Here is a 15,347-nt window from a genome sequence, read left to right as displayed (position 1 = left end):
CTGTTTTTTAGTAAGCCACCACCATTTACTTATTTATGAGAAACATATTCACATACATGCTACTTATGTGATGACAAAATTATTCTCTCAAAGCTGAATACAAATTAGAAAGTTAAACAGGGCTTATTTTATATCAGATTCAATAATTGTGAAATACTTTGACAAGCACTACTAAGAAAAAGTAAAATTGTGTTATTGCAAAATAATCAGAACTGACTTCGGCAAACTCCTCTTACAGTGATATTTCAGTTGCATAAGGAAGCTAAAATTTCTGCAAACTATTCTTTGTACCCAGACTGACATGAATTAGAATTAGCAAATCACAATGGGCATTCAAGTCTAAGGCACAAACTAGAGGTGATTTATTTAGTGGTTTTAAATCTAGGAAGGGGTTTTATACTTTGACTATATGCAAAGGCTGCTCCTGTTTTTACAAATGCTAATTACAAAAAATTACGACATAACTTATCTGAATTGTCTCTGAACTGCCTAGAGAAACTCACATAAATTTTCTTACCTAGATAAGTCTGCTAGTAGAGCATGCAACCATAACAGGAGTAAATAAGACTGATATTTTCAAATATAAAGGGAAATGGAGATGGTGGTACTCTTCTAAATCTATTTGATGAATTTGATAACATCATGAACTAATTTTTTTGTGGCTGGATTGCATTTTATTTATATACATAACATATTTTCTAGATATAATAGTAGGACATGAAGATTTTTTTTTTGAGGAAGTGGAAATGATTCTCCAGTGGAACTGGAAGAATAAGGTTTAATTTTGTTATTCTTTATATGCATCATTTTTCTATCCTTGAGATAATGTTTTTTAATACCTGGGTTCTTTGGCAATAGCATTCTTTTCAGCCATGTAGGTCAGAGATCCCCATTTCCAGTGACCATGTTACTCATAAACGTCAATATTATGATTGTTTCTTAAAGAGGGAGATTCTGAAAGGGGAGCATTTCAGGAAACCTGACATACGTTCAAAGGTTTGCAGGTGCACTATGCAAATGTAACCAGGTCAAAAGAAGATGACCATTGCCCCTGCAATGTCAGACCAGCATTCCCTGGTGATGACAGAGGTGAAGACTTCTTTAGTCATTCATCTATTCATTCCTCAAGTATTAATTGACATCTACCATGTGTGAAGTGCTGTGCTGGATGCCAACAGTTACGAAGACAGGAGCACATACACTAGAGAAGGAAACATAAATTGATACGTCAGCACTAAGTGGGACGTGCAATATAGCACCAGGACTGACCACAGACTTCAGAGCCAGATTGCTTGTGTTTGAATTCCACCCTGTTAACTATGTGATCTTAGGGAATTACTTTATTTATCTTTCCTCAGTTTCAGCATCTGCAAAATGGAGATGCCTGCCCTTATAGGTTTATTATAAACATTAAGTAAATTAATGTATGTATTAGGTTGAACCATACAAAATTGCTGATTTTGTGTGGTTGCAAAACCATTTGGATAAACAACATACAAAAGGTGCTAACCATGAAAAATTTATAAGTTGGAGTTAATTGAATTCAATCATTTTCACTCATCAAAAGATGCCTTAAGAGTGTGAAAGGCAAGCTACGAACGTAAGTGGAGAAGCACCACTGATAGTCTTGAAGGAGGGTCAAAAGACTCACGTAACAGAGCTACCAGGGTCAGGCAGGGATGGTGTCCCATGCAGTGGGACTCCCTTCCCCCCAAGGCAACAGGTCAGTTTTGGAAGGAGTCTCATCATACCTGCAGCAGCAGCCTCTGCATCAGAAACGTCAAGTCCTTTACTTTGTGGTAATCTATGGATATATTTCCACGCCCTTATGATGATGGTCAGGTAGCAGCTGCAGCACTGGGACTGGTACTGGCTTATTCGGCAGCTTGAGTCCAGGCAGTCTCATCAGAGAACAGCTGTTTGCTGTGGGCATCTACACGAGTGACCTACACAGTTGCTTAGAAGCTGTGATTTTCTTCCACGCTTTTCAGTCTCAAAGAGGGGTATCTTTAACCTGCCAGTCTTAGCTTTCCAAGTGGCAATTTAAAGAGCTAGACTATTGGCAACATTATGAGAGTCAGTAAAAATAAAACGAGGTTCACCAATGGGAGTATTCGCTCGAGTTAAAAGAACGACTCTGAGTTCTGCTTACTGAGTAGAGGGACCACTTCCATTCTCTGTTCTTCATAGCGAGTGCTGAGGTTGAACAGTCACGCCAGCTAGTGCATACCGTCAGTAAACTAAACCCAAGTTTGTAGAAAAGCTTCTTCCTTCAAAGAGATAGCTGCCACTTTTTCATGTAAAGCCAAGCTAATGCCGGGACAATTTCCACTTGACCGAGAAGTTTTACTGGGCCCTTCCTATCGCTATTGAGTTTGAGTTCAGCCATCCAAAATGAGACTGTCAAGCTGGAGTCACAAGGCCTCCGTTTTTTAGATGTTCAGATGTCAGATGTCCAGAAAACCCCAGAAACAAACTAATAGCTACAAAAGCTGTTAGGACTACCTTGTAGCCTTGTCAGGGAAGCAGCCCCAAGGGGAACCTCCAGACGGAGGGTGCCTCCTTTTGCCTGAGGCTTGAGTTGGTGAAATCATCAGTCACAAAGACTTTCAGCTCAAAGGGGTCATATTAGGGCTTTGGGTCTCAAGAGTGGAACGAGTGCCACAGCTTGCACAACTCCCCACATGGCTTCTTGCACTGGGGCTATTGATTTGCAGGGTAGCTGATGTAAAAGACCAAACAGAAGGCCCAGATGAGGCACATGCTGTATTTCTCTTCAATACTTGACAAGTGTAGTAACTCAGCTTCGTTTTGGATGGTAGAGGTTTAAAGAAAGAGCAGTTTTCCTGACTCCCAGAGGGACTGAGCATTGTAAATCTACCCACATGGTCTCAAGAAGCTTTACTTGGCAAGCTTGACCCTGAAGACTGTTTATATCAGCAAGGAGACCACCACCCCTCAGGTCCCCTCACTGTTGGTGGAGGTTTGGTAACACCACAGTCAAGGCTGTGGTGACGCAGACTTCTGATTCACTAGTCAACGGGGCATTATTTGAATGAGAACTTGGGGTAGGGCTACTTCTACTATATCCACACGGACTCACTGGTAGGAAAAGATGAAGTAACTCACTGGCAGCGAAAGGCTGTGAATCTCGGGGAGCGCCTTGCCATAAATGGGACTTAGGGAGCAATTTATATGTCACACTGATACTTCTCTACCTGTGGGTCTTCCTGAATTAAAGAATCCCCTCTGGAATATATGGAGCAGCAAAACATGCAACACATTGATTCCCCTACATTCAGATGCAGAAGCAAATGCAATAGTGCATTACATTTTTTAAAAGGTCACACCCACAAGGCCAATTTAGCTTCCTTCCCCACTGAAAAACCACCCCAGACTCCATTAGCACAGTCCAGTTGTCTGGTAGCACAGCAACTTGCTTGTCTGTCTCCAGTTGAGATAATGTAGTTTGAGCTCCTCGCTTCCCCAATGTTTGGGTCAGTTTCTTATTATCTAGCAGGGTATCTTCATCAACACTGTAAACCCAATCTACAATACTAAGTGCCTAAATCATAGTTGATACCTCATCTGTGGTTTCCCATGTGTTATGGTTTGAATTCCGAATTTATAGGTTGAAGCCCTAACTTCAAATGTAACCTTATTGAAGATAGGTATTTATGGAGATAATCAGGTTAAAATCAGATTATCAGGGGAGGGTCTAATTTATTGTGACTGGTGTTGTCATTAAAGCGGAAATGTAAACACAGAGGCAGACACTCATACAGGGACAATAATATGAAGAGACAGGAAGAAGGCAGCCACCTCTAAGCCAAGCAGAGAGGCATAGAATGGATCCTTCTCTCACAGAACTTGGAAGGAAGAACCTCACCAAAACTTTGATTCTTGGACTTCTTCTGGTCCCCAAAACCATAAAATAATACATTTTTATTGTTTAAGTCACCCGGTTTATGGTACATTGTTACAGCAGACTTTGCAAACTATTACACCATAGGAGCTTGACTTTCTCCAAGAAACTTTCCCCAAAAGGCCAAAGCTCCTTCATAGTAGCCAAGATCCACTGCAAAAAACCTGAGACATTTTACTATTATCCCTAAATAAATCCGAGGTTGGACTAATAGACTGCACGTGGGAAATAAGCATTAAGAAATATTTTTCCTTAACAAGCATTACACACTTTGGCCCTCTCATAGCCCAAGGGAACAAGGCAAATTTCTTTCTTTTTTTAAAAAAAATTATTTTTTTATTGTACTTTAAGTTCTGGGGTACATGCTCAGATCTTGCAGGATTGTTGTGTAGATACACACATGCCATGGTGGTTTGCTGCCTCCATCCTCCCGCCACCTACATCAGGCATTTCTCCCAATGTTATCCCTCCCCAATCTCCCCATCCCCCATCCCTCAGCCCCCAACAGACCCCAGTGTGTGATGCTCCCCTCCCTGTGCCCACGTGTTCTCATTGTTCAACCCCCGCCTATGAGTTAGAACATGTGATGTTTGGTTTTCTGTTCTTGTGTCAGTTTGCTGAGAATGATGGTTTCCAGATTCATCCATGTCCCTACAAAGGACATGAACTCATTTTTTACATGGCTGCATAGTATTCCATGTGTATATGTGCCACATTTTCCTTGTCCAGTCTATCACTGATGGGCATTTGGGTTGGTTTCAGGTCTTTGCTATTGAAAATAGTGCTGCAATGAACATGCATCTTTATAACAGAATGATTTATAATCATTTGCGTATATAGCCACTAATGGGATGGCTGGGTCAAATGGAATTTCTATTTCTAGGTCCTTGAGGAATCACCACATTGTCTTCCACAATGGTTGAACTAATTTATACTCCCAACAGTGTAAAAGTGAAGAACAAGCCAAACTTCTCACCATCACTGAGAAGTCCCTCCTCCCAAGGAAGATGCAGCCACAGCCAGAGCCACCATTGCTGAACCTATTGTTCAGTATGCGAGTACCTATCCTGCAGCCACCTTCCCATTTCCTTCTCATTAATGGTCAGTAAAGAGGAGTATCACTTACTGCCTAGTTAACACCACATTACCTTGTTCCATGTTATGCGAGTGCCTATCCTGCACCCACCTTCCCATTTCCTTCTCATTAATGGTCAGTAAAGAGGAGTATCACTTACCGCCTAGTTAACAGCACATTACCTTGTTCCATGTTATGCGAGTACCTATCCTGCACCCACCTTCCCATTTCCTTCTCATTAATGGTCAGTAAAGAGGAGTATCACTTACTGCCTAGTTAACACCACATTACCTTGTTCCATGTTATGCGAGTACCTATCCTGCACCCACCTTCCCATTTCCTTCTCATTAATGGTCAGTAAAGAGGAGTATCACTTACTGCCTAGTTAACACCACATTACCTTGTTCCATGTTATGCGAGTGCCTATCCTGCACCCACCTTCCCATTTCCTTCTCATTAACGGTCAGTAAAGAGGAGTATCACTTACTGCCTAGTTAACACCATTACTTTGTTCCACGTTTCCTACTGTTTCCATGGACTTCCCTGAAATCCTGTCAATTGATGCCCAAGGCCTTTATTTATGTTTCCCATTCCAGGAGCCGTGTCTGTAAGCCTTCGTCCTCACCCTTTACACACTTCAGACCCCTATTTGTCTCTGACTGTTTGGTGGACTTACCACCACTTCTGAACCAATCTCTTTTTCCTCTTCACTTTGTTTAAGCTCTGAGCATCCACTTGGATTTGCTTTGGCTGACACTTCTAAGCATGCATTTTGCTTCCGTCATGACTTTGATGAAGGGTTTGGTGTGTAAGTACAGTCTTCTTGTACATAATTGTGCCCTTGACTATGGTTTGTAACTCCTCACTGGGTCATGGCCTTAGTTGGTCTCTTGATTATACAGTTATGGCAATTATATACTTTTGTAATTAAAATCTTTGGTTGACTATATTAGTCTCATCGTAATGATTCTTTCTAAAACAAAGTGATAATAAATAATCACTCAGACACTAATACTATTGATCATTCTATATATTACTCGTTTTCTTCAAGATCAGATACTATGACATAGCTTGTAGATAATTTCTGTCATCTTTCTTCTCTTTGCCCTATGAAGACCTATGATAAACAGTATTTTGTAGTGTGTGTGTGTGTGTGTGTGTGTGTGTGTGTATGTTTATATGCATACATTTTAACCACACAGCTATTATTTGGTCTAACGTGTTATAGCCAGGGGCAGATTTTAATCTGTCAGGTGGATGATGTTGGATAGATAATTATGTTTGTTAAAAGATATTAATAGTCTAATATTAATCATGAGCTACTTGTTGAACAGTTTGATGCTTTATGTTAATTATAATTTTTATTTTGAAATAATTGCAGATTCACATATAATTGTGTGTTCTTTGCTCACTTTCACCCGATGGTAACATTTCTCCAGGATGTAATACAATAGTAGACCTATGAGCTTGGTGTTGATAAAGTCGAGATACAGAACAGTTTTGTCACCACAAAAATCCCTCATGCCACTCGCTCTTTGTGTTCGCATCCACCTCTTTTCTGCCTTGCCCATGCCCTGACTCCTGGCAACCACAAATCTCTTCTTTTCCATAATTTTGTCCCTTCAAGAATGGTATGTAAATGAAATCATACAGTATGCAGCTTTTTGGATTTGGCTTTTTTTTTTTCACTCAGAGTAATTCTGGAGATTCACCCAAATTGTTACACGTATCGACAGTTTGTTCCTTTTTATTGCTGAGTAATAATCCATGGTTGGATGTGGTGGTTTGCTTAAACATTCAGTCTTTGAAGGATATTGGAGTTATTCCCAGTTTTATGGCTACTATGAATAAAGTTATTGTGAAGATTTATATTAAAACACACCTGGGGTTTTGTCTTTATTCAGATATGGTGAGCCCAACAGATCAGGAGACATTGCCATTAGAAAGTTTATTATTCAAGTTCCCGAGAGGAGGGTAGAATGTTGTTCCTTGCAGGGCCACACCAGAGAATGACAAGGTCAGTTGCAGGCGGAGAGAGAGCAAGGGAGTCTTCAGGACAGCTTTTACTATAGTTTACTCAGAACAAATGGGCCATCTGTTCTAAAGCAAATGGACTAAGCAAGTTTAGAATTGGCCAACACGAGTAATTTCAGTATGCTTCAGGGTGTTGAAGCTGGCTAAGGCTAGGCCTTGGGATGATTAGGGCAGGGGAATAGTGTCTTACAAAAGTAAGAACCCCTGAAAACCCAGGCATATCAGGGGTATGGATTTTGGATTGTTTAGATATTGACATGGTTTGACTCTGTGTCCCCACCCAGATCTCATCTCAAATTGTAAGCCCCACAAGTTGAGGGTGGCTCTGGGTGGGAGGTGATTGGATCATGGGGGTGACTTTTCCCATGCTGTTCTTGTGATGGTGAGTGAATTCTCACGAGATCTGATGGTTTTAAAGTGTGGTACTTGCACGGTTCACTCTCTTCTTCCTCTGCATAAGAAGGGCCTTGCTTCCCTTTCACCTCCCACCATGATTGTAAAGTTTCCTGAGGCCTCCCAAGCCAAGTCAAACCTCTTTCTTTAATAAATTACCAAGTCTCAGATATTCTTTATAGCAGTGTGAAAATGGACTAACATACATATGAAAGGCACACTCTAATGAGAGACAAAAAGCCCTCTGCTAACTCTAGGAATTCCAACTGCCAACCTGTGGGAGTGGCAGTCCCTCCCTATTAACAATACCTCAGATGTCAAAACATCAGATATAGAAACATGAAAACATGGGTAATACAGGTTTTTCTGTGTGAACTTAAATTTTCATTCCTCTGGGATAAATAGGACAATTTCTGGATCGTATGGTAATTGCATGTTTAGTTTTATAGGAAAATGCCACACTATTTTCCAGAGTGGTTGAACAATTTTCCATTACCACCAGAAACGTCTAGAAGTTTCCGTTTCTCTAATCCTGTAGAGTTATAAAGTGTATGGGAGGGAACAAAGGTATTATTTGGATTATTAACACTGTAGGCATTTAGGTAAACCATGACAGTGATTTTTATTTAGTGAGGACAATCTGCAGTACACTGAACTGGGAAATGGGAAATATCCAGAGGTGAAGAGGTAGATAATTTTGCTCAAAGAGCCTTCAGTCCCTCAGTGGAAACAGACCTGTAAATGATGAACAGGAAAGAGTAAAAATGAATGGTATGTGTACATTCCATCAATGTGCAGTGTAGGCACAGTGGAAATGCTAAGTATTTGAAATGATGGGTATGTTAATTAGCTTGATTCAATCATTCTACATCATATACATATATCACAGTATCACTTTTAACCTCATAAATAGATACAATTATAATTTATTAAGCTCAATACAATTAAAAAAATTAGTGATGTTTAAAAATTCTGAGGGTGTGGCTGGTGAAGCCCGATGTGGGTAGTAATCTCTGGGCAGTCTTTGAAGAATGAATCTAATCTAGAAAGTAAAGAAAAAAAAGTACAAAAGATTTCACATTCAAAATATTTTGTGTGCTGGGAGCACCAGAGGTATTCTGATGGGATTAGAGCCTTCCAGAGTGGGGAGATGGATGGAGCAATGAAAGTGAGAAGCAGAAGTGGAGGAAGATCATGAGTAAATTGGAATGACCTGTGCTGGAGCCAGACTTGGGTTGCTAGCTGATGTAAAGCTACTGAATTTGGAGAAGATGGATGCCAATTAACCTGCATTTTAGGATATGGACAAAGTTCACTGAAAACAGTCAAGATCCAAAGTGAAGATAGTTGAGGGGAAGCTATTGTGATGGTTTAGGTGAAAGATGCCGAGAGCATGAGCACATTACCGAGCCTTTAAAATGTGATTGTGCTATTTTCTTTACTTAAGTCGACTACAAAAAAAAAATGCATGTTCCTTGCAAACATTCAGAAAACAACGGAAAATAATAATAAAAAAACACTCCTGATCACTTTTCTCAGAAATAACCGCAGCAAAAATTTTGAAATATTTGAATAAAAATGTTTGTAATCTTTTTAGCTACATTGTTATGTGTTCATGCATGTATAATTGTAGGCACATATCAGTGACAGCATATACGATGTTCATGTCATATTTATAACAATTTTTCATCAACAATGTATTATAACATCTTTAGTATGTAAATGTACTTATTCTCTATCACTTAAATTATTTTCATTGCGTGGAAATACTAAAACTAAATCAACGTCTCCCCACTGCAGGATAGTTAAGTGGTTTTGTTTAATTTTGTTTGATTATTTTACTATTTCTAGCTTTGTATTTACATTAAAACACCTAGTCTGCAGATTTGGAATAACAAATAAGATTCTCTAGCCTGTAATCCCAGCACTTTGGGAGGCCGAGGTGGGCAGATCACGAGGTCAAGAGATCGAGACCTTCCAGGCCAACATGGTGAAACCCCACGTCTACTAAAAATACAAAAAAATTAACTGGGAGGTGTTGGCACATGCCTGTAGTCCCAGCTACTTGTGAGGCTGAGGCAGGAGGACTGCTTGAACCCGGGAGGCGGAGGTTGCAGTTAGCCAAGATCATGCCACTGCACTCCAGCCTGGCACCTGGTGATACAGCAAGACTCTGTCTCAAAAAAAAAAAAAAAAAAGATTCTCTGTCTGTGGTGCTCTCTTGCCCGTGCTCATGGAAGATGAAGTCTGAGCTCCTCAGACATTCTGAGATGCACACATTTTGTCCTGGCATTGCACATGGAGTGGCCTTGACTCACTCCTCCAGCACTGAAAATGGCATGGCTTAACATTGAATTAGAGACCAATATGCTTATGATTTTCTAGCTCCTGCCATTTCTACTCAAGCTCTTTTATCCCATGTTGAGTTCCCAAAACTAGACTGTGCATCAAATTATCCACAGATCTTTTTAAAAATGAAATGCTGAGGATCCACCATAAAAAGACTGCGATTCAGTTGGTCCGGAGTGCAGTCAGGAAGCTGTGTTTTGTACTCGTCTCTAGGGACTTTGACCATTCAGCCAAGGTGAAAACCATGGCACTAGACCTTTCTTTCCATGCTTTTACTGATATAACTGTCTCCACTGGCTGTAAGTTTGCTTCAGTGGTGACAGAACAATTTAAGCTAAGATGGGACTTGGCAATGGTGGCTTGATGTGTTCCTTTCTGGGAGGTTCAGTGTTTTCAACCGAAAGGTAGCCAAACTCATGCAAACCAAGGACAGACTGGGGCAGAAATAGTTTTGAGAAAGGGAGTTTCTATTAAAAAATCAAAACTGGGATTGGGCTTCTAGGGGATAGATATCCTAACAAGTACAGATCTTTGGCTTTTCCAAAGTATTTCCTGATCTCTCTGATTGGTGATGAAGCCTTTGATGGCTTGCTACAAAGGAGGTAAAAGTGGACATTGGGGTGTACATGACTATCTCGTTTCTCAACCCATATTCTGTGTAAGTAGCTGGAGACTGTGATTTCATAAAAGACATGGAAGCATCTCAGAGTAGGGACAGAAGGACACAGAAGAAAGCCTCATGCTGTTCAGGACAAATTTTGTCCATTGGGTTATTTTCCTTGAGGCAACCTCTCAAATGCTACTCAAAGGACATTGACCTGAGGATGATGTGAGGAAGTCTGAAGAAGTATGGCTTCAGGCAATCAACACAGGCTAAACCATCTCTGAACAGTGGACAGAGCCCCTAGGTGGGTTTCCTCCTCACATGGCTGTCTTTTTTTATCATCACCGCCAGCTCAAAGTAGAGGAGCATCCTCCTCACTCATGCCTCTTGTCCATGTTCCCTGTTAGGACTAAGATATTCTGTAGACATTTCTGTAGTCGATCTTGCTGCATCGCAGTCCTGTGCTGCCCTGATCTCCAGCTCTGACTTCTTTCTTGGATCTCTGAGAATATAACTTAGGTCTCCTCCTCGTTTCTGGTTTCACTTGCCTGAGACACATCCCCTTCTCTGTGGACTAGAATCAGCTCCCATCTTTCTTTCATTCCATCACAGGGGCTGAGGTATCCTTCTGTCTGCAAGGAGGAGAACAGAGTTTGCAGCTCCAGCCACATGCTTCTCTATAAACGTCAATAAATTGCTTGGTACAGGTTAATTTTCCCCATCTCTAGAAAATATTCTACATTGTTACCAACACTTACTGATGCATTGAAAGCATCAGATTAAAATAAAATGGTTAGCTGCACTTTAAAGAATGGAAAAGGACCTGCAGCATCAATATTCATCTTGCAAAATCCGTGTGTCAATAATATGGCATAAAAAACAAAGTTTTGCAAAAAAGGATATTGTTACAAGAGAGGATCAATATGACCTGCCTGGGAAAACGACACTGTGAGTTCTCATCATTTATAATGCATTAGCTAAAAAGTCTAAACCATCTCAATCAGGAGACATGCCTTGAATTTTCTACACGAGGATCTGAAATGATGTAATGATAGCAGCATTCATTACCTACCATGCATGAGTGTTATGCTTAAATAACTCTTGTGTAATTCCATGACATCCCTGGAAGGGAACTTGTATCATTCCTCATTTTACAGATGAAGTATCTCAGAGAGAACCTCGACTCAAAATCAACACTATGTCTCTGCAGGGCCTATGGGTTTTCCCGGCACACCACAGGTTCTCTCTGGTTCACTCATGTACAAAGCTCCAGGATTCTCAAAGCTTGCACCCAGTGTGGCTGCAGGGGTATCGCTTTCTTCGAATTCTTCTCTTTTACTTCGTTTTGTGTGAGGGAGACTAGCAGGCAGTGTTTGATGCAGGTCGGTCAACTCCTGTCGACCTGGCTATATGGCTGTTGCTGGAGGTTGGAGAGGTAGATTCAGGGTTTAAAAGAAGGAAAAAGCAAAACAGGTAATGAGGGACAAAGGTTTACTTGACAAACCTGAGTGCCCAGACGGAGATGTACATTTCCAGGGGAAAATCTAATAAATCTCCATGAAGATGGTTTTATTCTTAGCACTTAACCTGTTGTATTTTTGGAGATCAAATACTGCTCACGTGACTCAAATAGAGAGAGGTCGCCTTAGTAGCATTTTAAAAACAATAAGAAAACAAGCTATTAAAAGAAAAAAAATGCGTCTTTATTTCTTATATCCAGAAAGAGACATCTTAATGTTTTAGCATGTATTAAGACAGACTAAAAGAGAGAGGGAGAGACAGGTAGAAAGATACAGCTAGAAACATTTTAAAAAACAGAGATTATAGATTGTATATATATGTAATTAATCTTTTTTTCAGTTATGAGAATTTTCCCTTCTCATTATCTTTTGAAAACTTTTAAAAATTACTTGATATAATATGAGCAACAATTTAATGATTGTCCTATTTGGGGTCATTTACATTTTTCAAACTTCATTTTTTTCCGTTGCTATTATAAACAATTCAGTGAACATCTTTGAAGGTGTATCCTCATCCACATCTGGAATCATCCGCAGCTGGAGTCAATAGAATTGTAGACAAATAATTATAGCTCTAAAAATGGCTCTTGATACATGTCATCAAATTATTTTCCAAGAATTTGGTACTATAAATACTTTTACCACAATGTTTACGATGATTGACATTTTCATGTTTAAAAGTCGACTAGTATGAAAACTGTTATGTAATATTTTTCATTCTATTTTTTCAGTTACTGAGGTTGAACACAGCCCACATGTTTATTAGCAATGATGCTTTTTTGGTAAATTACCTGTTCATGTCTAGAGCCAGTTTTTTGGTAGATTTTCTCCCTATTAACACCGTGTATGCCAATTTTTTTCCAACTTGTAATTTATCTTTTAATTATATTTAATAAAAACTTTTAGGTATTTTAAAGAGCTAGATTTATAATCAATGTAACCAAGAAAACTCTACAAAAATTTTGACCTGATATTGGATGGTGGAGAATTTTCTAAGCACAAAATAATAAAACAAATAATGAAGAGAAATATTAAATTGAACTGCAACAAAATGTAAAGCATTTGGTTTTAAAACAATGTCAAAACATAGTATGGGATAAGCAGCAGTTACAGAACTGAACATAAAGTATAATTACCATTGAAAAACAAATATCTAATATCAATTTTTAAAAATTAGTTATACCAGTTTATATTTCCACTTCGCAGGAAGCAATTGTAATAGCAAGTCAATTGCATGTTCAAGAGAGTTCGTACCAGCCTAATTTTCAGTAGTTAAAAACTAAACAAAACAGAACACAAAACTGTTTAAATATCCACCAAACAAGAGAATGCACTCATTGTACATTTTCATACCTGGGACACTTTAGAGAAGTGACAATGAATGAGTGGGAGCATCACACACCATCACATATGAATAACATAAATAGAAGAAAGCAAGATATACGGAATAAATAGAGTGTGATTCTGTTTCTACGAGGTTCATGCACAACCAAACAGGAAACTGCTGGGATATATAGTATATTACAATATATAATATGATAACATAATATATAATACATATTATATATACATATTTAATATATATAAACTATATATTATATTATATGTAATATATGTATGTAGTAATATATAATATATTTTATATATAATACATGTATGTATATATGTATATATTATGTATATATTTTATATATAATATATACTATATATGTATATGTATTACATATATATTATATATAATTAATACATATATAATATATTTTATGACATATATATTATACATATATAATATATATATATGTCATAAAACTCGAAAGAAAAGTCAAGGAAGGAGAAACACGACACACTATTGTTTAGATTACTGCTTCTCAACTGTGGCTGCACATTAGAAGTAACCAGAGAGCTTTTAAAGAAATATTGATGCACAAGACCTAGCCCAGAAGAATTAAATTAAAATCACCTTATCCAAGGGCTTAGCTAAGACTTATAGTAAACAAACACTTACTGCATCATTAAGGAAATTAGGGTCATCCTTTCTTCTCAGCAGCTCAAGATCTTTGCTTTGGCAATTATTCCCTCTGTCCCACAGCATCAATTTCTTCCTCAATTCTGGGTTACTCTCTTTGCTGTACGCACATGCATGCCTGCTATCAGCCATCCCAAAAGAAACAATAAAACAAACAAAGAAAAAGCAGTCCCTTGACAATATGTCTTCCACACACCATCTACCAGCGTATCTTTTTCTCTGCCTTTAAAGCCGTACTCCTGGAAACAATTGTCTAAAACTCTCCGTTCTCCTTGCTTGTGTCTATGTCCTTCAGCTCACTCTACTTAGGGTCGCATCTCCAGCATTGCTACAAAGCAACTTTCATTTAGACCAGCAGCAATGACCGCCGTCCTGCCACACGCTGCAGTCGGTTCTTGGACTTCATCGTGTTTTCCCTCTCAGCAGCATTTGACACAGTTGGTCACATCCTTCCTGCTTTTCCTGGCTCAGTGTCATTCCTTATGTTGCATTTCTTCTTTACCTGATGTCAAAGTATTGGCTTAAGGCCACACTTTGGCTCTTGGCCCTGTTCTTTAATTGCCTTCTTTCCTCAGATGAGCTTATTCTGTCCCTGCTTTTAAATGCCATCTACAAGCTATTGGCTATGAATTGTTTAATTTCAACTCTAATGTCTCTCCTCAACTTGGACATAAATATCCAAGTATATACTTACATAAACTAGTAATTGATTTCAATGCCAAACTAATTCCTGCCTTTTACATAGTTGCTTAGGACAAACAATGACATTAATTTGTCAGCAATTCTTTATAGGATGACTTTCAAGTTATGGAATGAATGGATCACTTCCACCGTGTCCATTGCAGCTATCTTAACATAAGACACGTCTGAGTGAATGCAACAGCTCCTATCTGTCTTTCTGCATCCACTCTTTATCTTCCTACTGCTTTCCCAGAGCAGCTCGATCTTCTCAAAGTACAAATTAGATTATGTGTCCTTCCTGTTAAAAACCCTCCACTAGTGTCCCATGGCTGAGCTCCTCACCATGGCCTAAGAGGATACACAAGTAGTGACCACTTTCCAGATTTCTTACCAGTCTCACGTTGGTTGTGGGACTTTAGGCCCACTATTCTTCCACCCTGTGGAAATGCCTGCCCCCTGAGTCCCAATGCCTGGGCACCAGCTCTTATTTTTGCCAAGAATGCAGAACTGGCCCCTTCCTGTGCGTAATTCAGGTTCTCCGCTGAAATGTCACCTCTACAGAGAGCTTCCCTCATTATTCAGCTCATAAAGTGTCCAAACCCTTTCAACCTCTAGCACATTCACCCATTTTCTATTGCTACTGAAATATCAATCATGATATAAAGTTATTTGTGTGTAACTGTAGCCTCTCTCCCCCTAGCAGCTCCAAAAGAGCAGGGAGTTTATCTTCATTATAGCTG

General features: G+C 39.1%; 1 long non-coding RNA gene across 1 annotated transcript; it reads right to left on the bottom strand.

The window, feature by feature from the left end:
- Positions 1-8,848: 8,848 nt before the first annotated feature.
- On the bottom strand, positions 8,849-14,330 carry LOC144579868 (uncharacterized). Its single transcript, XR_013528373.1, has 2 exons — positions 13,906-14,330; positions 8,849-11,012 (listed from the first exon to the last, which is right to left on the bottom strand). It is a non-coding gene; the product is annotated as an uncharacterized LOC144579868 (long non-coding RNA).
- Positions 14,331-15,347: the final 1,017 nt, after the last annotated feature.

This window comes from Callithrix jacchus, chromosome 17, assembly GCF_049354715.1.
Source record: "Callithrix jacchus isolate 240 chromosome 17, calJac240_pri, whole genome shotgun sequence".
Classification (NCBI taxonomy): domain Eukaryota; kingdom Metazoa; phylum Chordata; class Mammalia; order Primates; family Cebidae; genus Callithrix; species Callithrix jacchus.
The sequence above is the reverse complement of the archived record's forward strand: the minus strand, read 5'-3'. Positions and strand labels throughout refer to the sequence as shown.